Source organism: Lissotriton vulgaris, chromosome 8, assembly GCF_964263255.1.
Source record: "Lissotriton vulgaris chromosome 8, aLisVul1.2, whole genome shotgun sequence".
NCBI lineage: Eukaryota > Metazoa > Chordata > Amphibia > Caudata > Salamandridae > Lissotriton > Lissotriton vulgaris.
Window position 1 is genome coordinate 480,218,053 of NC_141696.1, and position 25,395 is coordinate 480,243,447.

At 45.2% G+C, this 25,395-nt stretch overlaps 1 protein-coding gene across 6 annotated transcripts in view; it reads left to right on the forward strand.

The window, feature by feature from the left end:
- The window catches only part of EDAR (ectodysplasin A receptor), a 494,038-nt gene that overhangs the window by 136,790 nt on the left and 331,853 nt on the right, over positions 1-25,395 (forward strand). The window contains exon 1 of one of the 6 annotated variants that reach the window (XM_086934283.1): positions 10,212-10,406. The exons of 3 other annotated variants lie outside the window; for them this stretch is intronic. The gene's annotated coding sequence lies outside the window, so the exon portion shown is untranslated. Of the gene's footprint in view, positions 1-10,211; positions 10,407-14,405; positions 14,525-25,395 lie in introns of those variants that run through there. 2 more of the 6 variants (XM_086934282.1, XM_086934285.1) reach the window with 2 other exon arrangements.

Here is a 25,395-nt window from a genome sequence, read left to right on the forward strand (position 1 = left end):
ATTGTTCTGCATTCGGTCCATCAATTGTTCTTTTTAGGTATGCCTGAGGCAGCGCATGCGCTGCTCTGGTGAGACTTTTAGTAATCGGGCTTCAGGAAATGCCACCACAGCTTTTTGAGTGGCATACTGTGTGCCATTACGCGCACAGGCACGATCAGAGGTGCCATCTGGCTTTCCTCTCGCTCTCCCAAGTGTGTGCGCCTCGCTCCACCTCTATGTCTTCCTTGCACTTCACCGCCCCTCCCCCATCCCCACCACAGAGCGCGTCTCGCGGTCTTGTGGCTCCTTCTTTCTGGCTCCCTTAGTTAGCAGTGGAAGACGGTACTTGAAAGCGCGCTTGTTCCTCTTCTCTCCCGCTTACCTCACTCGTTGTCTTTCCTCTTCTTTTCTTGAAATTTCTCTACTCTTTTCTCTATCAGTTTTCTTCCCTTCCCCCCCCCCGACCCCCCGCACTTCTGAACATTGGCTGATATGAAAGCTGACAGCGTGAAGTAACACTTTTACACAGCTGTACTGCGCTATCAATGCTCCGGTGACATCATGTACGGGCTTCCCCCTTTCCGGCACCGGAGACCACGGCGAGGCACCATATCTGGGAGGGTGCTTAATAGCACTCCCTCTGCTTCCTGCGATGAGATTAAAGTAGATTTTGGATTCATTCAAGGTATTTATCCATTTATTCTGCGTCAGAGTATGTTTCCTCCTTCCTAATTCTCCGCCTCTGTTGCACTTCCCGCCCGTCTCTGGCTCCCTTACTTGGCAGTGGAAGACAATACTTGAAAGCGCGCTTGTTCTGTTGGTGAATGAACACACCCATTAAAGTGTCATGGTGCAATAGACAAATTACATTCTTGCTATCCCTGGCTAGCAGAGGTAGATTAGCTGTAGGTCAGTTACAGTGCTGACCACAAAGAGGTGCACATTAAACAGGCTCTGTGGTGTAACATCGCTCAAGGAAACAGACAGAAGAGCAAGTATGCAACATAATGATAGCATAATGTGCTCTGGAATGTCTGCAGTTGTGCAGTATCCCATCTGTAAAGACAGGCCTTATACTCCCTGCCCAAGATGCATCTATCCCTTAAAATAAATGAGGAGTGAACTAAAGCCAGCTGACTGTATTTATGCTTTTAGAAATGCCAAAGCGGGAAAAAAGAACGGGCTTCTAAACAATTTGATTATAGTTACTGTCAGGTGAATTGATCTGATAAATTACTTATACAGTCCAAACAAACTTATGACTCTTTGAAGTCTGTCATTAGGTCAGCAATGGAAATAAGGAGCGCTGCGCTCTTTTAAATGTCATTTTTAGTTGCGGAAATTGCAAATGTTCCTTACAAACTCTCGAAAGTGGCACCATGTTTAATCTGCAATCGACCAGGCAAGCAATCTTTTTTCCCTGATCGATACTTCTCAGCTGGTAACTCTGCCTTTTGGCGGGAGGAGAGCATAAATGTGCATAACAATACCTTTTAAAGGCAGTTTTATCAACTACTTGAGTCCGGCTATTGTATACTACAGAGGCTTACCCGACAGTGGCTTGATGGAGATTTTACTTACAAAAAACTGTGCAGTTCAGATCATATTCACATGTTGATATTCTTGACACGTACTATGCAAATAAAAAGCGGCATCGCTTGTGGATGAATCACATCTGCCTGTATAAATAATTAAAACTATTGGTGTAAAGTACCGGAGCTGTGCAAAATACAAAACTACCTTTCTAAATGTTACTGCCAAAACAAATCTCAAATATCAGAAAACGAAAACACTTTCTTCGTCTGCAGTTTCGCAACGTGTGTTTTTTGGTCTTTGGCTGATAAAAAATAATTATCCTACTCCGACCCAGCACAAGCGTCATTATCTGCAGACGGATGAGCTAGAAGTCTAATCAAACACTGGGAGGGGACCTGCCCGCAATATTTTTAGTGAATGGCCTTGGAGAGGTCCTTTGTATTATAGAAATTGCCCTGAACCCAAGCACATCATATAACACATTGAATTTTATCAAAATTTATTTTTTTATTTTTAAGAATTCATTTTCATTGTATATAGATATAAATAGTTTAGCATCAAAATAAATAAGCATCTTCACAACAATTAAATAGTGGTTCTATCTCCATACTTGCATACCATTAACACTCATACAAAAAAGAACATTCACACTTCATACATCATACAACACTAGGCAAAGATGAATTTAGATGACAAGGGGACCGATGATCAAATGTCCGGGTTGGTTCAGTGGGTTCCTAAATAGGAACAGACGCCAACGCGCGTTTCGGTGTATGGCCCCGTCCGGGGCAGCACCTTCATCAGGGCAAAGTGGGGTAGAGAAGGAGGAACCACAAGTGTACAAAAATTCTGTATGGGAAAACATATTAAAAACATATATTTAGAAAGCATACTTGCGTGGGTTCAAGGCAAAATAAGGTATAATAACTACGATACTCATAAAAATAATGACTAACAGTTTGTCCCGACTAGACTAGGCCCAGAGACACCAATTGTACAGTGAGAACACCACATCAATATATTAACATTTTAGATGAAAAGGGGAAAAGGACAAACACTTAAACACATGAGAGGGGATATCGACAAGAGGCATCTCCAATTGATAGGTACAAAATGCGTTTGGCTCGACATAAAAGAAGTGCTGTATTAGATTTTACCTATTAATAGCAAGTGGGGCTGATGTAAAATAAACGCAGTAGATGGCGATTAGATAGTGCCAAGAGGAGATCGCGTTGCCTTAGGAAGTATCAGGTCCCAGTTATAAGTGGCGGAATCCACCCCGCGGGGGGTAGCGCATGGATGGTTAAGAGAAGAGTATCCCTGAGGTGGAAGAAAAGGCACATCAGTATACTTATCTTGCCTGGGGCTGGTCTTGCCTAAGAGTAGAAAGGCGAGGTAAAGGGTCATAGTTTTAGAGGGCGTACCTTCAGATCTGAGGGTAGATACCATAGAGGATTCTAGATCGATGCTGACCTTGTCTGTTATCGGCACAAAAATGAATAAACCTGAAACGTAGGAGATAGCGGCTTACTTAAGCGATAACTGCAATATCGTCCTGACTCAATACCAAAATACATTATAACAACAAAGGGAGTTATTCCGGGGGTACCTTTTCAGCGGTGAAAGGAAAGCCACGAATTGGATTCTGGTCAGTGCTGGGGCCGCCGACTGGGGGTATAGGTAATGCTAATCTACAACAGGAAAAGGAGGTTTGATAGGATGAAGGGAGGTTAAGTTGTGGAAAGAGCCGGCTAAAAGAAAACATCAGGAAGAGAAACTACCTACCAATGAGAATGTCTTTGGTAGTCAGTCAGTTCTGCCGTTGGGTTGTTTTCAAATTTGGTCGGGTCCCTCCTGGAAGGAACCTAGTGGGCGACAGACGTGTATTACCACAATGCGGGAGTCGTGCAGAAGTGGGGGTTATAGGCTAGAGATGAGACTACTCGATTTGGTCTGCAGAGTTAGCTTACCTGGCGTATTAGAAGGGGGCAGTCTCCAGTCGGCGGTCCAGATCGCACGCACGGGGACAGGCTATGCGTACTGTGTTGGGTCCGTCTATATATCCGGAAGGCGGGTGCCGTTATTCGATTCAGGTGTAGCGGCGTTGGGGAATCCTAGCGTCCAAGCGACATAAAAGACGGGTCTAAAAAGGTGCTGACCCGTACATTGCAATAGCGGCGGCCATCTTATAATGGGGAACCTTCATTAAACAACAAAGGTTCGAGATGGGATCTCATCGACAATAATGAGACATAATAGGATGGTCGTCCAGGGGTACGATAATCAAATTGAGGGTATTCGTTCTAAATGGAATCCAGCTATTAGCATAAAGATGTAATCAAAAAATACGGTCAAAAATTACGGCCACGTCTCGGCTTACTGTAAGTGGCAATGGTATACTTAACCTGCGCTATATATGGAGATAGAGCCCCCCTGCGATATGTTAATTGTGGAAGGACAGGGCAGGTGTTAAAAATGGAGAGGAGAAAAAGAATAAAAGAAAATAGAAAAATGAAATAATACAGAGTTTTAGGATGCTTTAAAGCGATCGGCAGGCCGGAAGGGTACAAAGAGCAGAGAGCAGGGCTCAGCGTTACCGAAGTTTATAATAAGGCATTCGCCCATGGGCATTCCTCATTCAGGCCCTTTTCCATGCTGTTGAGAAAGAAGATCCAAAAGACCTCACGTTTTTTTCTCAGCAATGTGGGATTGGTGCCTGCCGGGGTTTGAATTTTTTCCAATATGGACCATCTGAGGTCGATTTCGGAATGCCCCTTAGATGCCCAGTGCTCAACTAGAGGGGCTCCTCTCTTGCCAGTGCGGATGTTTGATTTGTGCTCTCCGATGCGCAGCCTAATCTCCCTTCCTGTTTCACCAACATAGGGTATTTTGCATGGGCATATGATGATGTAAATACAGTTGGAGGACCTACAGTTGCTCATTTTAGAGAGGTAGATGGTACGAGTGGGAGTCACTATTTCCTTTCCCACTATTGCATTCGGGCATGCCTGGCATTTCCCGCATTTATGGTCCCGCATTTATAGTATTCATGGGCAGACAAAAGGATGTTCATCTTCTCTATGTAGGTAGGTGTGTCAAAAATGACGATGCCCCCACCCTTATCACAGGGTTTTATAGTGAGGGAGTCATTTGTTTCGAGGGATTTTAGGGTTTCTTCCTCAATGCTACTTAGATTTTTGGGTCCCTTAGGGACAAATTTCAGAATTTTGTTAATTTTGAGAGTAACCGTTTTTTCAAATGTTCCTACCTCATGGCCAATTTCTTCCAAGACCAAAGTGCACTACCAAAACCCATCTTTGCATTTAAACGCAACAAAAATTTCAAAAATCACTTAGTGAAAGGTAAAATGCGAGGACCGGAACCCTTAACTCAGAGCTCCATCATTGGGACTGGTCCGGTGACGGGCAACCATAAATGCGGGAAATGCCAGGCATGCCCGAATGCAATAGTGGGAAAGGAAATAGTGACTCCCACTCGTACCATCTACCTCTCTAAAATGAGCAACTGTAGGTCCTCCAACTGTATTTACATCATCATATGCCCATGCAAAATACCCTATGTTGGTGAAACAGGAAGGGAGATTAGGCTGCGCATCGGAGAGCACAAATCAAACATCCGCACTGGCAAGAGAGGAGCCCCTCTAGTTGAGCACTGGGCATCTAAGGGGCATTCCGAAATCGACCTCAGATGGTCCATATTGGAAAAAATTCAAACCCCGGCAGGCACCAATCCCACATTGCTGAGAAAAAAACGTGAGGTCTTTTGGATCTTCTTTCTCAACAGCATGGAAAAGGGCCTGAATGAGGAATGCCCATGGGCGAATGCCTTATTATAAACTTCGGTAACGCTGAGCCCTGCTCTCTGCTCTTTGTACCCTTCCGGCCTGCCGATCGCTTTAAAGCATCCTAAAACTCTGTATTATTTCATTTTTCTATTTTCTTTTATTCTTTTTCTCCTCTCCATTTTTAACACCTGCCCTGTCCTTCCACAATTAACATATCGCAGGGGGGCTCTATCTCCATATATAGCGCAGGTTAAGTATACCATTGCCACTTACAGTAAGCCGAGACGTGGCCGTAATTTTTGACCGTATTTTTTGATTACATCTTTATGCTAATAGCTGGATTCCATTTAGAACGAATACCCTCAATTTGATTATCGTACCCCTGGACGACCATCCTATTATGTCTCATTATTGTCGATGAGATCCCATCTCGAACCTTTGTTGTTTAATGAAGGTTCCCCATTATAAGATGGCCGCCGCTATTGCAATGTACGGGTCAGCACCTTTTTAGACCCGTCTTTTATGTCGCTTGGACGCTAGGATTCCCCAACGCCGCTACACCTGAATCGAATAACGGCACCCGCCTTCCGGATATATAGACGGACCCAACACAGTACGCATAGCCTGTCCCCGTGCGTGCGATCTGGACCGCCGACTGGAGACTGCCCCCTTCTAATACGCCAGGTAAGCTAACTCTGCAGACCAAATCGAGTAGTCTCATCTCTAGCCTATAACCCCCACTTCTGCACGACTCCCGCATTGTGGTAATACACGTCTGTCGCCCACTAGGTTCCTTCCAGGAGGGACCCGACCAAATTTGAAAACAACCCAACGGCAGAACTGACTGACTACCAAAGACATTCTCATTGGTAGGTAGTTTCTCTTCCTGATGTTTTCTTTTAGCCGGCTCTTTCCACAACTTAACCTCCCTTCATCCTATCAAACCTCCTTTTCCTGTTGTAGATTAGCATTACCTATACCCCCAGTCGGCGGCCCCAGCACTGACCAGAATCCAATTCGTGGCTTTCCTTTCACCGCTGAAAAGGTACCCCCGGAATAACTCCCTTTGTTGTTATAATGTATTTTGGTATTGAGTCAGGACGATATTGCAGTTATCGCTTAAGTAAGCCGCTATCTCCTACGTTTCAGGTTTATTCATTTTTGTGCCGATAACAGACAAGGTCAGCATCGATCTAGAATCCTCTATGGTATCTACCCTCAGATCTGAAGGTACGCCCTCTAAAACTATGACCCTTTACCTCGCCTTTCTACTCTTAGGCAAGACCAGCCCCAGGCAAGATAAGTATACTGATGTGCCTTTTCTTCCACCTCAGGGATACTCTTCTCTTAACCATCCATGCGCTACCCCCGCGGGGTGGATTCCGCCACGTATAACTGGGACCTGATACTTCCTAAGGCAACGCGATCTCCTCTTGGCACTATCTAATCGCCATCTACTGCGTTTATTTTACATCAGCCCCACTTGCTATTAATAGGTAAAATCTAATACAGCACTTCTTTTATGTCGAGCCAAACGCATTTTGTACCTATCAATTGGAGATGCCTCTTGTCGATATCCCCTCTCATGTGTTTAAGTGTTTGTCCTTTTCCCCTTTTCATCTAAAATGTTAATATATTGATGTGGTGTTCTCACTGTACAATTGGTGTCTCTGGGCCTAGTCTAGTCGGGACAAACTGTTAGTCATTATTTTTATGAGTATCGTAGTTATTATACCTTATTTTGCCTTGAACCCACGCAAGTATGCTTTCTAAATATATGTTTTTAATATGTTTTCCCATACAGAATTTTTGTACACTTGTGGTTCCTCCTTCTCTACCCCACTTTGCCCTGATGAAGGTGCTGCCCCGGACGGGGCCATACACCGAAACGCGCGTTGGCGTCTGTTCCTATTTAGGAACCCACTGAACCAACCCGGACATTTGATCATCGGTCCCCTTGTCATCTAAATTCATCTTTGCCTAGTGTTGTATGATGTATGAAGTGTGAATGTTCTTTTTTGTATGAGTGTTAATGGTATGCAAGTATGGAGATAGAACCACTATTTAATTGTTGTGAAGATGCTTATTTATTTTGATGCTAAACTATTTATATCTATATACAATGAAAATGAATTCTTAAAAATAAAAAAATAAATTTTGATAAAATTCAATGTGTTATATGATGTGCTTGGGTTCAGGGCAATTTCTATAATACAAAGGACCTCTCCAAGGCCATTCACTAAAAATATTGCGGGCAGGTCCCCTCCCAGTGTTTGATTGTTGCTTTCCCCATCGACCTGCCTAAATTGATGTGGGGTCCCCCTCCGATTTGGAGCTAGAAGTCTAAACCTGGGGACCTGCTATTGACGGTGAGCAGACACATTGCCCATTTCAAACTAATATTTTATGTTTTTATGTCATTTTATCCATTTGATTAAGCGTGACCCTGGTCCAAAGGCATGGAGAGAATTATAAATAAATGCATGGCTTGCATCGCTAATAAACGGTAAAATGTGAGAAAAACAATTAAAAATATGATGAGAAACAGGTAACAGAAAAGAGAGCTAAACTATTCACCCTTCCACAATCACCAAAGCACTAAAAACATGACGGAATGCAGCAGTCCAAAAGAAAGATTTAAAAGTATAAGCACTGGCAAATCCGATATATCTGGGCGTTGCCAATCCTTGTTTCTGAATGCATGAAAGCGCAAAGTGAAGACGCACATAGGGCTGCCAATGTTGTATCTTTTAAACAGACAAGTGTTGTGACTCATGCGCCATGAGTCTTGTTTGTGCCTCCAATGCATGGGTATGCGATGGGTAAGGCTTCCAGTTTTCCGATTTTACAGATTTTTACAGATAAGTGCAGACAGAAAACAATCTACTTCCTGTCTGAATTTATTTTTAAAAGCAAAAAAAACAAGCATTTAGCATGCAATAAGTCTCGCATTTTACGCGAGTTTGAGCTATTGACATTGCAAACGACAATGCCTTTTATTTTTTTTATTTTTCAAAACATAAATAAAAGGCATTGTCATTTACAATGACAATAGCTTAAACTCGCGTAAATGCGAGACCTATTGCATTGCAAATGCTTGTTGCATTTGTCACCCCGAGTGGGTCGGGTATGCCCAGACATGGGTCCCGTGCTCTCCATGCCACTGGAGTCAAACTATCCTGGCTGATGTGGGCTGATAGCCTGAATCTAGTCCTAGGATGCTTGTTTCCAGTCCAGGGAGGACCTGCCCTGGCAGTTCGGACTGGACTGTTCGCATTGGGTGCAGGGTCAAGACTTATTTGCATATGGCTCGGTCCAAACTGGAATAGCATGGTGAGCAAAAAACTATGGATTTAGGCCCAGATCTCTGTACTGGGGTGAATGTGTGACATTGTTCTGCATTCTGACCATCAATTGTTCTTTTTGCATTTATCACCCGAGTGGGTCGGGTATGCCCGGACGTGGGTCTCGTGCTCTCCATGCCACTGGAGTCAAGCTATCCTGGCTGATGAGGGCTGATAGCCTGAAACCGGTCCTAGGATGCTTGTTTCCAGTCCAGAAAGGACCTGGCCTGGCAGTTCGGGCTGGACTGTTCCCATTGGGTGCAGGGTCAAGACTGATTTGCATATGGCTGGGTCCAAACTGGAAGGCATGGTGAGCAAAAAAACTATGGATTTAGGCCCGAATCTCTGTACTGGGGTGAATGTATGACATTGTTTTGCAATCTGTCCATCAATTGTTCTTTTTGCATTTGTCACTGTCCCTAGGATGCTTGTTTCCAGTCCAGAGAGAACCTGGCCTGGCAGTTCGGACTGGACTTTTCCCATTGGGTGCAGGGTCAAGACTGATTTGCATATGTCTGGGTCCAAACTGGAATGGCATGGGAAGCTAAAAAACATGGATTGAGACTCAGGTCTCTGTACTGGGGTGCATGTATGGCATTGTTCTCCATTCTGTCCATCAATTGTACTTTTGCACCCAGTTTTACAATTTCTAAGGCAAATCCGTGATTCCATAACCAGGTGCAAACACGATTCCAGGTGGAAACACTATTCCAGGTGCAAACACTATTTGCACCTGGTTTTACAATTTGTAAGGCAAATCCGTCACTCCATAACCAGGTGCAAACACAATTCCAAGCGGAAACCCTATTCCAGGTGCAAACGCCATTTGCACCCGATTTGACAATTTCTGTGGTACTCCAAATATACTATTGGTGGTGTTTTCCGGCTCACAGTAGTTTATGGGTGCCACGACTAAAACCCCTTACCATTCCCACTGCATAAGGTGCAAGAGGGCTCCACTCGCCAGGGGGCACCCGTTCAACGAAGAGCATCTGTGCATCACATTCTGCAGGGAGAGACTTCTCACCAGCCCTCACATTCGGTTCAATCTTTGCATCTAAACCGAAATTAATATTATAAACGAGGAAAAACTGTTCAAAGCTAGGACGCCTACAGAGGCCCATTCCGACGCAGTTCAAAGCCGGCTGGATGATAAACGCGCTGTCCCTCAGGTGAAAAACCTTAAGGAAGAACAGCTCACTGTTAGGAACTTAATTACACCGCGAGACGTGTGCGCGCAGTTAAAAGAGAAACGAGCCACAATCATTTTTGTCAACGTGCTGAGCGGAAAATCCCTGTGGAGCCGGTGCCAAGCTTCTGAGCCGACCTCTCGAGGCTACGATTACAAAGGGGCCGCTGACAGCGGGTGCACCTTGGAGGTGGGACGCGCGCGCTGAAAGCCGGCGTTCCATCGCCGCCGACGGGCCTCCAGGTGGCACGCGCGGGTTTCCAGAGGGCGCACGCCGCCGCGCGGCACCCGGGAGCGCGTGAGCATCACCGGAGAGGACAGGAGGGGGCAGCCAAAGGTGGGACGGGGAGAGGGGAGTCTTCGGGCGGAGCGTGGAGCGGGAGGACGGCTGCCTGCCTGCCGGCGGCGGCGGCGCTCTGCGTGCAGCATGAAGTAGGGACCCGCCGGCAACCACTGCAGCTGCGTCCGGTGCCGCTCTGGGGCGCGCTGACTGACGCTGCCCGGGCCGCGGGGCGGCGCTGTCCACTCTCCACCAGCTGGTCTGTTGGACGAGGTAAGTGGTCCGTGTTTACTTTCCCAGAGCGTGGCGCCAACCACGTGTAGCTTCAGGGGTGTCATGCAGTGCTTTACGCACCAGTATATTGGTACCAGTGCCACCAGTGGGCAGCATCTGGGTACCTGCACTTTTTTAAATTTATTTTTTAGCTGAAGTGGGCCAGTGACCAGGATAAGCACAGGGGTGTGCTGTTTTTAATGGGATAGTGCCAGCACTCCTCTTTAGGAGGCAGGAACTGTACTTTCAAAAGTACCCGTATTTACTAATTTATGTCTGTGTGTTTTTTGCCCTAAAGGGACAGTTTTTGTTACACACAATCATGGGCAGTTTTAATTCATCAAGCAATAACGTCTGCATTATAATGTTGGACTTTCAGTCTAAACAATGTGTACAACAGCATCAAAAGGCAAACAAAAATATCAGTGCAATTTCCACTTCACATTATAGTTGCACTGTTGCTTAAAACTGTGTTTCTCTACTAATCATAGATGCGAGTGGTGAGACTATAGGTATGGATAAAATACTCGCCTTACTGTCTTTGGGAGTCGATGCTTTTTTTTAGACTGTGTGCTGTGATTTTGATGCACAAAGTGTTGTTTTTATTTTGCATGTAGGGTGCTGTGAGCATAGGAGTGTGCATCCCAGAGCAGCCCGGGGACTGCAGCCTGGGGGGTGTGTTTCTTTCTTCCACACAAGCGCATGCCTTTTAGCCAGAATTTGATTGATATGTGTGTGCACAATTACATGTTGGTGGTTTGCTTAGCCAGGGCTGCTGTATGCAGTAAGGGAGTACAGGCATGGGAACGGTTTCTGCAATGATGCAGGAATAGTGTTCAGGGTGTCGTCGACACATGACATTAAGGTAGGTCCTTGCCCTGTTCCCCTGACTTTTGCATAAAGGAGAAACTATGGAACATAACTCGGGGACTGTAGAGTAAATTAGAACCACTTGCTAATTACAATTATGTTTTGCACGCTTTTCTCTCTCAAGTCACCTTCTCCATCGCACTGCTCAGTGCTCCCCACGATAATATAAGAGTACATCTCTGATCACTCACGTGCAACAACTAAATCATTCCCCCACTGGATCACAATAAATGTGACACGCTGCCACCAATGAACTCTCCCACAGTGTATCATGCTACCCTCATGAAAAAGTGCTTCTGCACCCCACAAATAGGGTATGACGCGCTTTATACCTTTTACATTACACTACTTTCGTGCAGAACTCAAAGGCATACAGAGTCCAGCGGGTGCAGGCATGAAAACCACATTTCCCGGAAGTTAGTGTCTGTTTTATGGATAAACCACAATCGGAATGCACACCAATTTGCTGAGAATCGTGCTGCTTCGCTGTATTATGGCATTAGACGTTAATGTTCACAAGGAAGATGGGTAAAAAATATGACGTTAGCAATGCCCCCTTCCAGGGTAAAGTTGTTTGTCAGCTGGGAGATTTTCAGCATCGCAAACTGTTTTCCTGTGAGGAAAGAAAGGCATGTGTGTTTTTTTATATAGTGATGTGCAAGAGAGGGCTCTAATGATACTTCATTTAAAATGTTCCTGAATATAACCCACTCCCTACACTCGTCACCACCAACAGAGTAAGTTAGTGACGTAGAAAGAGGGCCATGGGCCCTAATGATACCAAGGAATATGCCCCACTGCCCTCCACCCCACCAGCTACTTAGTAAAAGACAGCCATGAGTTGAGAACAGTGGGCCGCTCACACACCTGGGCCCTGGTGCCATTGCACCTGCTGCACTATCAATAGCTATGCTCCTAGTCATAGAATTGCAGTCGATGCCACTCAATTTATTTCGCAGAGTAGCATATGTTATGTGTACTGAGATTGCATTTCACAATGATTCATTCCATTCTTTTGACAGTCCCCATCAAGGTATACCACAAGGCGGAGATGGCCTGAAAGGGAAGGGAATCTTTGGCCCACTGTTACATATTGAAACTTAAAGGTAGCAAGGGCACATGCACACCCCAAAGAAAACTATAGACACAACATGGAAAAACATCTTCAAGGAACTTGGGACGAGTGATCCTAGTACATGTTGTAGCACGTATTATTTCTCAAATTTGTAGAGCACACAAAAATCTGTAAAAGAGTCCTGGTGGCAGGACGATAACAGAGTAGATGTCTGGAATTAGGCAGTCGTGTTTTGGTTAAACCGTGACACAGACTTTGGTTAAGATATCCATAGAAGATGTCCTTTAGTTGGCAAGGAATCGAGAAACTTGAATTTTAGACGTGGGTTCCACACTTTGTCAAATTTTGGGATCCCGGGTGAGTCACTTTTTCTGTGTGGTTTCTCTCATCTGCCCAAAGTGAGGAGACTAGAAACAAGTTTAGCCCGATTCGTCCACTTTCAATGCGAAGCGCTATTCACAATTGACGCGTGCTGCATTTCTTATGTATCCGTACATGGAACAAACAGCACTATGTTTAATCTTTTGATTTGTCCACATCAAACATTTGTTTCTTTCTCTACTGTTATACTGTTGAATATTGACCTGACCCATGATTGGAGTGCCTTCTACTGAAGAATATCGTGGTACAACAATATTAAGAACAAAATGTCAAGGGACAAAATATCAAAAGATAAGTGCATATGGAGAGATGTAGATTTACTATTCCTAACTCCACATCTACAGAGCTTGAAGATGCATATTGTAAAGGTGCATATATGCAGAGTTTGGTATAGAAAAACTAGACTTACTCACCTGTCGATATTGTGTTCTTGATATTGTGTGCCATTGATATTCTGGTGTTGGTATTTGTTTTGTACACCATTTTCAACCACATTAGTTGAAATGTTAAGTATGATGTTGACTATTCATAACCCTTCGTAAAACTGCTATCAGCTTTCAGAACTTGCAGGCAAAGGATAGAGTAAAGCAAATATATTGCACCATATGTGTAGCTCCTCATGCACCTAATGAGGCCCTGAGCGCTTCTGGAGGATGTGTAAGGGACTACATAATTTGTTGCGTGTGGTTGGCAGAGTGTGGGAATACTGAGTGACCCATGTGGGTAAGGTAATGTCACATGTGAGGTCAAGAGTGAAGCTCAAGATGTGCAAACTTGTGGCTGCGGATTATCATGGACTGAAGATATGAGGTGTCAGACGTGTACAGTCACATTTTAGTGTTCTTACCATCTTCGAATACCAGGCTACACCGTTAATTATGCATGGTTAGTACTTTAGTGTAGGTACCATAAGCACATAGTAAGTTAAATGAAATGTTTTAGCAGTAGAAATGTGGGGCTTCCAAGTATCTCTGTAAAAATCATGAAGTATTTTGATGTCTACATGTGTATCCGGGCCAATTGGATTATCCAATTCTGCTGCTGTGGTGTTGGCCACATATTATTGTTTTGCTGTATTTCCCACAGAATCTATTATTTGTTCCATTATTCACAGGTTTTAACCAAGAATCCAGTTTCTGGCTCACACAGATCAAAAGTTACTAAAAACATGGTGGCCTGTGTTGCATGCAGTGGAAGGGGTAGCACAATAATTAACTGGTCACCCTTCACTTGCTTTTTGCTGTATTTGGGAGTTAAGATGATTAAACTATAATAAGGAGGTGAAACCTTTGTCCCAACAGTATTAATGTAAATATTCTCACCCCCCCCCCTTATTTTCACACACAGAGTTTGGTTTGTTTCAAAAGTCAACATCTCTGTATAAAAGTTATTTTAAAAATGTATAATTCCAATGGTGCTGGTAACTGCGGTTACTGGACCCGTTGGAATTAAGAGGCCACTCGCTCTGAGAAGCTATATATGCTAAAATGTGCATAGTTATATGATACCACAATCAATATACGGTTGCCTTTTCCTCTTTAAATACGCGCTGACACCTTGTTGGGTGGAGTTTGAGCTATATAAGACAATAACTGACAGAGTAGGATGGTCTCAATTGTCATCCCCCACACACATACCCCACCCCTCTCATACACATATGGGCAGACACAAGAGGCGCCTCCTGAGCCCGTGCTGCAGAAGATGCGCTTTGATGTGCTGCAGCAGGGATCAGTGCCTCGACTGCGAGCTGTGAACGCTGCCTCTGCCCAGTGTCAGGGGATACCCCGGAGAGGTAACCATTTTGTTTCTTCCAACACTGGGCACCCATCAGTGCTTAGAAATGTGTTTTTGATCGCTCTTAGGCTGTTGACCTGCTTCTCTCACCCCCCTGGTGTCCAGTGACTGGCAACGCTGCGGGCAGTGCTGGGCAAGAGACAAGTCAGGGCAGTCCAGCAGAGATTCCCTTGCAGCGGAATTGGTGTGGCTGCTGTCAGTGTTCATATTACGCTGGTGGTTGTAGGTGGAGGTCACTGGCTTTCCTTTTTGGGGACCGGAAATTAATTTTTCTAGTCAAGAGAGAGAAAGGCCGGAAAGGGAGAAAGGAGAAGGAAAAGAAACATAGAAAAACAGTAAGGCAGTACAAAGCAGGGATAAACAAGAAACTTCAAAGGTGAGATAAAGATTGTGGAATAAAGAGGTGGAATCAAAACTAGGCTGGTTTGGTATTGGGTAGCATTAGAACGGGATTCTAAGAATAACTTTGGGTCCTTGTATGTCTTTTTTTTTTGGCTGTTTTTTTGTGTGTGTTTGTTTTTTTGTTTACAAATTAAACAATGGCTGCGGTTTATCAGACTTAACATCACTGAAGAGCGAGCATCTAACCCAGTCGACTAGTTTCTAGTTTCAAGGCAGCCCCAGCCCTCTTATGTAAACACTCCCCCCCCCCCCATGTTTCTTTTATCTTAATCTTTAAAACGTGCTTTGGGATCATTTGTCATGCTTTTTACCCAGTGCTGTGCCGTTATCCACAACTATGGTAACTGTACTCCCACCCCTGAAAATTGCGCATCGCAGATTCATGAATATGTGTTCAAGGAATAAATGTGAACAAATAATGACCGGTTTGAAATTACTTTCCAAAAACATGCATGGACCATGATGACCTTGCATGCGCGGTTGAAGCAGACGTTGACCAAATAACGATATTATATGCATTTCCTCGAATTGTAAATAGATTATTAATTTTAGTTCTTTTTTTTAACTAAATTCCCTAATCTTTTAATTTCTTACATTACAGAGGGGGTAATTCGCATTATTTTGTAAACGGTGCCCTACATAGGGACCTTTGTATATTAAAGTGCTTTTAAAATATTGATGAATAAAGGGGCGTTTGTTCATGAGTGCTACAGTGTTTACAGTTACAGTAATCAGCTGCTGGAATGATTTGCCAAGGATTACACAGTTTTGTCATTTCGGGAAATCTGGATTAGCGCCCAGCCTCCGAAATCCAAATCCAGTTTTAACCCTTGTGCACACCTGCTATTTCAAAATTATACCCGTGTCAAAACCTGCGTTTACCTGTGAAGTCTGACATTAAACTAAATAGGTGTAACTAGCAAGATACCTTGGCGATTTAGACGCTCGCTGCTGACATCTGTTGTGGGTTACAAATCACGAATTTGAATCCAGCAAGGCCAAATCATCCTTCCATTCTTACGAGGTCGGTAAATCAAGTACGAGTGAATTAGAGAAAAGTGATAGCGTTTACTTACAGTGAGCAGAAACGGCAGAAGTGAAGCATGAAGGTCTAGACTGAACTAAGTTACTCTCCTCTGTACACATGTATGAAGATCCAGCCAGTCACATAGCAGGTCCGGTGACCCGATGCGTGTGATATCCTGTAGCACATTCAAGCCCAGTGTGTGAAATAACGTTTTCCCATTGCTTTGAAAGAATGTGAAGTCATCAAACCACCTGTGCTCTACCAGCAAAGGTGGCACGCGCCACAGGCCTTATAAGCAGAGGTTGAGACATAAAGGAAGTGTATTACGCAACATAACTCTTTAAATCTCAAAAGTTATTCAACAGTGCATATAGAGAAGGATAAATGTACTATTCTTAACTCCATATCAATGTACCTTGAAGATATATGTACCACATAGTTACATATATGTGAAGTTAGGTATATACAATCTAGACCTACTTACCTCTTGATATTTTCTTCCTATATTCTGTCCTCAATATTGTATCCCATCAATTTTATGGTTTCGATATTCAGGGGCATACTATGAGATGAACCCTTGACTAGGAAGCCATGCTGTTTTCAACCCTGGCATTTGGAAGCGGTCAGAAAATGGACAGAATAACCAAGACCGTCACAATTGGGGGCAACCAAGTCAAACTGTCCAAGGGCCTGCTCTTTTCAGGGCCATGCCCTCTAAATTGAAAATGAATTTCTATATCTCCAACGTAAGTTTTGCCTGCTTTTGTGATATATTCAGATAATCTAGTTAATTGTAGCAGCCACTAGATGGTGCCAGAATGCATAGGTCACTCCCATATGTTCCCCAGCCATTGTTTCTGTTTTGAAGGGTGCTTTTTTTGAGGCGACACAGTTTGTGCCTCGGGCCCCACAAAGGCTTCTGACAAGCCTGCCATTGACCCCGGTGTCCGTATCTGCAACGCTATCTGTTTATAAACATGACATCCTTAAGTGTTTTACAATGTGTTCTTGGGTGCTGATGAACAGCCTCCTGCAGCACACCGTAGATCTGTTGGGGTCTCCAGCAGTTCCTGAAGGGACGAGTCCACGACAGAATTTCAGGATATACATTGTATATGTGAATAAATTACATGTAGGTTCACTCTATTCAGGGACACTGGAATTATGCGGCAGGTGAGATCAAATTGCACACCAAGGTTGCATATATTATGGAACCAGAAAAGGCACATTATGCAGCATAATGTGGCAAATTTTATGATTGTGTTACTTTATGATTTTTACTCATGTTAACACAGTATGTGCAAAGGGTTCACCTCATTAGTGTCGGTTTAACACCCTAACAAAAGAATAAGGAACTGAAAGGTGACCACTTAATCTTTTTGAAGGGCCTCCCACTGCTTTGCAACACCTGTTGCTACATTTTATAGTAACCTTTGATCTGGTTGAGCTATATTTTTATATTTTATTTTTTGATAACATCTGCAGATTATGCAGTGGATTAGGGACTATGTGGCAAATACAGCAACACCATAACTATGCAGAAATCACGACTGAATCGCATAATCCCAGTGTCCTTGACTATATACAAATATATCTCTTTTAGATACCATGGAATCTTCCCATGATCTAGCCCTCTTGGACCTAAATTGGATACCTCTGCTACGGTATCCGTATATAATGTCTCTCATCGATCGAGTATACACGGACCTAACTCCAAGCTAAATGCACTGGACAGTGGCCACTGTGGCCTGGTCCAACTGAGAGTCCACTCACTGTTCCAAACAGGACAACACCCTCCACAAACAGGTACAAAATAAACATGAGGCCCTATAGCACTGATTACATGATGTTCAACTGTTGCTTATATTCGCTTAGGATGATTGTGGGAGGCACCGAAGAGAGATTCCTGCGTATATTTGGAATACACATGTTCTTCGAAGACTGGGCACTTCCAAAGCTGAGTGCTCCAGCGGGTGCATTATGCAGTTTAATCACAGGGGGCGCTCTTGGTTTCCAGATCTCCAGCGCAAGCGGCTCTGCGGTCTCTGAAACTGTTTTCCTGCTTAATTCAATTTCACGCTCTTGCCAAATGCCCATCCGCCTGGAAAATGATACAAGATTCTGTCTCTGTAGGCAGCTTTTCCGTGATCCCTGCCCTGTGGACTCAGTTCACAAAGATTAGTGTATGTGGCCTAATCACATAGTATCTTTTCTTACTCCTGAGATTCAAAAGTAAACAAGGAGTATTACTGGCGTACTCCTGTAATCATGGAGTACTACAGGAGTAAATCACAACAAAATCTTTGTAGATTGGGCCCTTTTTTGGGGGGCGGGTGGAGGGGGGGGGGGGGTGGTGGCAGAGGTACCACTCCTGGTAATGCATTAAACTGCTGACCGACAGACTGGATGCATATTTACAATGACACATGCAATTAAGATTCGAGTAATCAAATGCAAAAATTACAGAGATAAATCTGTACAGGAATAGTTGAAAATCAAGCTGCTGTGAGTTAGTGGTGTGAGGTCACAAAAGCAGCAGTAAAATGCATTGCCAATCATTAAAGGCTCTTTAATAAGGACCAGTTCCAGCAAAAATAACTTCTGTTTAGACATTGAAAAATGTTGAACTAAGATTACGGGTTTTATTAGGGAAGAGAAGTAACAGAGGATGTGCCAACAACGGCCGAGTGCCGGTCTGCTCCTCTGGCGCTATACACACCTTCTTTAGAGGACCAGAAGTCGATTCCTACCCTTCACCAAGGCCCAGGGTTAATGTATCCAAACAGGCTCTACCTACCAATGTAAGGTGACTGGACCTCCACGATAGCTGGCAGAGTTGATTCTGTAAACAACTTCCATGGAACTAGAGGGGAACAAACGGAAATGCTATGGATCGTGTCACTAACATGCTGGGGACGGCTCCAGTGTACGAGGGCGACCAGTATGTGGACAAAAAATACCCATTGAAGTTTTTCTCAATCAAAAATCTACTTCCAGGGTGAATGCAGGCACTTTGGTGGAGAGATCTCAGCCACCTTCACAAGCAACTCCATAACCAGTGGTTTTTCCATCTTGGCAGATGTTGCAAGTCCATCAACATGTCATATACAAGATATGCCAGCCAAACTCTACATCAGGATGTAATCCTATTGTTTATGCTCACCTTCTGTTGGATTCTTCTCAGAGCCACTGTAGTTTTGTTTTTTATTTGTATTGTATGGGTAATGGTGTGTTTGTGTGTGTGCGCATAGGCATATGTCTCTTCCTGTATGTCATGTTTCTCTGATGAATCAGCATGTCTTATGCACAAAACAATAAATTACCCCCTATGTCATTATTCTTACCTTTAAAGGAAAAATACTGATTGATTTCTGAACAATGGATGTAAAACACATTAAGGAAATCTTTGTCAGCGATATATTGTCTTACTTATATTTGCCGCCCTTAAGAGAGTTGGCTATTTCCAGGATGTTGTCCCTTTGTATTTTTGTTCGTGTAGCATTAGTACAGACTTCAACTGAGTCACCTCCAGATGTTTATAACGGGCTACGATAGAGAGCTCCAGAGGTGAGGCTGAAGGCACTGCAGGTTTCTGACAGTGCCTGTCAGCAGTGGCGTAGCTGGAGAGGGGGAGTGGGAGGGCAGTCCGCCGCTGTCGGCACGAGTTTTGAGTTCGACGGCCACCCCCCAGCTCTTACCTGCCGTCTCAGGGTGGCAATCACCAGCACCACCGCCCCTGCTTTTTAAAGAGACCGCCACGGGGTGGCAAACGCAGGGACCGACCTGAGCGGTCTAAGGTCTAGCTACGCCACTGCCTATCAGAGGGTCAAAAAGTGTTCAGTTCAGTTTGAGTTTGAGTTTTAAATTATTTATAAAGCGCACGTACACCTGAACGGTTTCATGGCCCTACAGTATGCTAAGTCCCTGAGGAACACGAGTCATGGGGAGGGGGCTGAGGAGGATTTATGAGGGGAAAACTTTTGAGAATAGAAAGGTTTTTAAGGCCTTTCTGAAGAGCTGGTATTGGGTAGAGGATCTAAGTTGAATAGGAAGGGAGTTCCAGAAAATGGGGGCAAGAGTGGAAAATTTAGACCCTCCCCATTTTTTTCGACGAAAACGGGGGACAGTCAGTAGGTGATGAGAAGAGGAGCGAAGTTCCCTGGAGGGGGCATAAGGTTTGATCTCAGAGGAGATAAAAGCAGGGGACAGGCCTAACTGGGCCTGGAAGGCGAGACAGCCCACTTTGAAAAGGGAGCGTTCGCGCATAGGGAGCCAGTGCAAGGATTTTAGAAGGGGAGTAATGTGATGGGATTTCGTGAGGTTGTAGACCAGACGGGCCGCTTGGTTCTGGACCAGCTGAAGTCGTCGTACATTGTAGGCTGGCATGCCGTGGTAAAGGGCATTGGCATAATCCAAGCGGGACATGACCATGGCAAGTACGATGAGTTTCAGGGCCGTGAAGGAGAAGAAGCGGGAAACCTTGCGTATAGTGCGGAGGGATAGAAAAGAGGAGGAGACCACTGAGCTCACCTGGGAGTGCAGAGTGAGTTGGTCATTAATTTTTATGCCGAGTGTTTTGACAGAAGAGGAAGGAGGTGGGGGGGGACCAAGGGAAGAAGGCCAGAAGAGAGGGGACCAGGGACTGGAGCAACCACCTGTCAGAACAAGCTTGGTCTTATCTGGGTTTAGATTCAGGTGGTTGTGATTCATCCAGTCCCGGATGAAGAGCATTGTGGATTGGAAGTTAGATTTAGAATCAGGGGAGTGAGAGAGAGAAAATATGAGCTGGAGGTCGTCCGCATAGTTATATACGGAGACCTCCATTTGTTGAAGAGCGAATATGAGGGGAGCTATATACAGGTTGAACAATAGAGGGGAAAGAGAGGAGCCCTGGGGGACCCCACATACCACCTTCCGAGGTTCAGCCGAGAAGTCGCCTAGGCGAACTGCCTGGGTGCGATCACTTAGAAAGGAGGACAGCCAGACCAAGGCGGTGCCGCCGATCCCTGCCGCTCCGACACGGGAGAGTAAGATGGAATGGTCCACTGTGTCGAAGGCGGCAGAAAGATCGAGTAGCACCAAGGCCTGGGGGATGTTAGTGTCCATTCCCTCTCTAAGGTTGTCAAGTACTGAGAGCACAACCGACTCGGTGGAATGAGCCGGGCGAAAGCCGGCTTGGCAGGGAGCCAGGACTCGGTTTGCTTCCACGTAGGTGGATAGTACTTTGGTGACATGTCGCTCCAGGACTTTCCCTAGGAAAGGGAGCAGAGAGATGGGGCGGTAGTTGGCGGGGACAGAGAGGTCTGTGCCAGGTTTTTTTTAGGATGGGGAGGATTATAGCAGATATGAGAACAGGGGTAACCACGCCCTGGGACAGGGAGCAGTTAAGAAAAGTGAGAGGGGGTAGCGGACAGTTTGTGAAGATGTGGCCAAGAATGTGAGCGGGACAAGGGTCGAGTGGGGAACCGGATTTAACTAGAGGGAGGAGGGAGAGAAAAGATTCTACTGTTAAGGGAGGGAGTGAGTCGAGTCGAGCCTCTATGGGGGGGCAGGAAGGGATGAGGAAGGAGGGAGAGGGGGGGAGGATATTGGCTCTGATTGTTGCAATTTTATCTAAAAAGTAAGAATTCAGGGAGTCACAAAGAGGTTGAGAGGGGGAGGGTTTGAGGGTGGTTCTGTCGGAGTAAGCAAGTTTGTTGATGATAGAGAAAATTTCTCTGGATTTGTTCTCCGCGACTAGAATTTTGGAGGAAAAGTAGTCTTTTTTTGGTGGACAAAATAGATTTCTTATATTGCTGCAAGAGGGAGGTGTACTGCGTTTTGAGAATGGGGCAGTACTGTCGTCTCCAAGCTCGTTCAGCATGACGGACCGCAAGTTTTAGTGCCTTCAGTTCGTTATTGAACCAGTGGTTGGAGTCGTTTGTCCGTTTAGAGGAGACTCGCCTTAGGGGGGCGATGGAGTCGCAGGCTGAGAGTAGCCAAGAGTTGATGGATTTGGCTTGTTCTGATGAGGACAGACCGGACAGGTCAGGGCTGGAGGATGAGAGAGAGGAGGCTAACAAAGCCACATCTACCCGACCCCAAGAGCGGGCCCAGATGTTTTTAGGGCGCGTGGGCTTGGTGAGCGGTCCAAGTTGAGAGGAAAAGGAGATCAATGAGTGATCAGACCAGGGACAAGGGAAAATGGACAAGGACGCGATGGGGCAGTTCAGAGACCAGATCTGGTCAAGGGTGTGCCCTTGAATGTGAGTGGAGGAGTGGACATGCGAGGTGAAGTTAAGAGAACGTAACGTTTCGGAGAATTCCTTGGAAGTGGAGAATTCGGCTGGGTCGGAGGGCCAAAAGTTGAAGTCGCCTAGCACCAAGACGGATGAATTTTTGACTGCTAGGGTGGCCACCAGTTCTTAAAACCCATCCAGGAAGGATTGGGAGGGTTGGGGGGGACGGTACATAAGTAGGCAAGTGAGGGGTATATTCTAAAATAGAGAACGAACGACTAAAAAGTCGGAAGTGCCTATCGGGGGAAAGCTGAGAGGTTGAAAAGGAAGATCCTTTCTGGCGATCAGGGCGACGCCCCCGCCGGATTTACCGGTTGGGCGGTCAGCCCGGAGAGCGTAATAGGTAGCAGGGAGAGAGGCTAAGAGAATGGGGAGGGAGCTGTCACAGAACCAGGTCTCCGTGAGGAATAGGAGATCTGGTTTATGGAGATCGAGCAAAACAGAAAGTTTGTGGCAGTGCTTAACCGCAGAGCGCGTATTAAGGTAGTAGATGGAGAGGGGGGCCTGTCTGGGTCCAGCCGGAGGGTTAGGGGGGGGACAGGGAAAGCAGGTGGGTCGGGGTGTGAGGAACGGGAGGAGTGGCAGCGGCTGTGAGGCCCCGATTATTGATGTGGGTGGTCAGAGAAGCTTCAATGGGCCAACGGACATGAAGAGCGAGTAGTTGCGCCGATGAATATTGTAATGATCCAGGATAGTGAGGTGGCCTAGGCCCTAGGCGCGTTTGGTCGCGGACGGGCGCAGACGGGCTTGCCTTAGGCGCGCCTTCGGCGCACAATCCTCGCGCCCGCTGCGCGTCCGGTGGTGGCACATGATTTATAGGAGCAGAGGGAGGAAAAGGGGGCGTGGCCTCGGTGAGGGGGCGTGGCCTCAGCGCTCGCCAAAGTGGCGTGAGGGAGTGGAAAAGATCGGTAACCTCCCGCCGCAGCGATGAATCGGCTGCGCGGGGAACCGGAATCAGCAAGTGAGTAAGTAGGTTTAAAAAACAGGTACACAGAGTAATTCACACAATTTCACATAGTAATCAAGTTAAAATTGCTTAGGATCCGCTCCCGGCTTCCGCCTCAGGAGGACTCGCAAGACTGGGCAGGACGCTAGTAAGCAGCGTCTATATAGAGTCCATGGTCGTCCAAAACGCGGCCTCTCTGTAGAGTGCACAGAGAAATGGTGACGTATTCTTATTGCAATTGTGATTTTGTGCAAATGGGTGTGAAGCAGGTGCACAGCTGTCAAAATAGTGATAAGGCAAAAGTAGAAGAAAATGCAGTGCTCACAGGTGAGAGGCTGCATTGTGTGCTTGTGGGGTGAGGAATTGAGGAGCTGCAGGAAGTGCGTTCAGGAGAGGGCGAAAAGAGGGTGCTGAAGAGGAAAGAGATGCGGTGTAAGATATGCAGACGGATGCGATGTGGATCGAAAATGGCTGTACATGTCTAAGATGGAGCGAACATAGCAGTGATTGAGAGACTCTTAAGAGCACTAATCCGTACACACGCCTTAGTAAAGTTTTTCCACAATCTCATAATTTGAGAACTGAAACATCTTCAATATTAGTAATTTACAACAAAATCATTGCTGTTACTCATTTATCGTAAACAGATAATAACTGTTGACAAAGCCAATAGTATTGGCTGATTGTAGGTGTATGTCAGTTCTTGTATTATATATCGTGATGCAATTACAGAAAGTTCAGAGTGGAACCAAAATACAGGTCGGGTATGGGAATCAGAAATTTAGTTTACATATTTAAGCCACACCTTTCGTTCTATAGGCCATCCCCCATTTAGAGGCCCTCACTCTCCCATAAACCTTTTCCCAACACACGTAAAGCCCTGACATGAAGACTTTCCTTTTCAGGTAATACTTCATGACTCCCTGATCTTCTTGTGGTTCGTCTTCCATTCTGCGCCTGCCTCTTCTCTGTACCCTCTGGATGTGTTTCTAGAACCCATTTCCTCTTTGAACTCCTTTGCAGTGTCATCTTAAGGATTTTTGGGGCCAGGGGTAAGACATATATTCTGACCTCTTTGTTGAGAAGAACTTTACATTCAAGATAATACTGAATTATACATTAAATATACAAATAATGAGGTGCCGAAATATGTTTTCTCTGGAACCTCAAAATCTTCAAGTTGACAGGGGATAGAGAATGATAGAATCTAAAGTCGAAAAAAGCAGAGAGAGGGAAAGAGAAACCGAGTTCATATAGAGAGGAAAAACACTTTCCTACTTTCCTACAGGGCCTATTGGAAGATGGGGGCCCTGGGCAATTGCTCATTTTGCCCATACCTTAAAACGTCTCTACCGGCCTCGTCTCTTTGTCTCTGCTGTCAATACTACTGGCAAATACTTCAAAGAAGCATCCAGCAACACAACTTTCATCAAGTTTATTCTTTGATGTTCTCTCCCCTTACTTCTTGGTTACTTCCCTCAGAAGCGAGACCTAAGACTGTGCATTACCCCTTAATAATCTCCTGCCGGTATACTTCTATGTCAGTGTGTGCAAGCGCTTGCATGTGCGTGTTTACGCTCAAGTGTGATGTGTGCCTTTTTGCATGTGTGCACACATGCAGAGACATACATTAATATATTGCTATATATGAGGTACGCATTGCTATATATGCGTACCTCATGGCAGGGACACACATTATCTTTATTTTGAAAGGTCATTAACAAGTGATAAGATCACAGCTTGAGAAAGTTAAGAAGCCCAATCCCTCCCACAAACCTGCTACTCCACCGTTGTCCTCAATTAGTGTAGATAATCAGGTGGATTCTCAAGAACGATCACAAGAGTAAAGACTTTGATGTTCTAAAATGTGGGTGTCAAACGTAGGTCCAAGAGAGCCGGATCATGCTATGTTTTCAAGATAACCACAGAGGATGTAATGAGTTCCATGTAGATTAACTTATGTACATGTATCTGTTTAACCATACTGTAAATTGGCATGGATCATGGACGACCATGATCTGAGGGTTGCTGGATCCTGCAGTGTTCCCAGTGCTTACAGGCATTATCACAGAGGTATTGGAGCCACTGACCACAGTTTGGTGAGGCTATTTGTCCTTGCACATGCCAGACATAGAGAAGTGAACTTTTTGGTTTGAATGAAGAGGATCTCCTTCGGTGTTCCTTTGCGGGTGATGAGTTGACTTCTCCTTGAACTC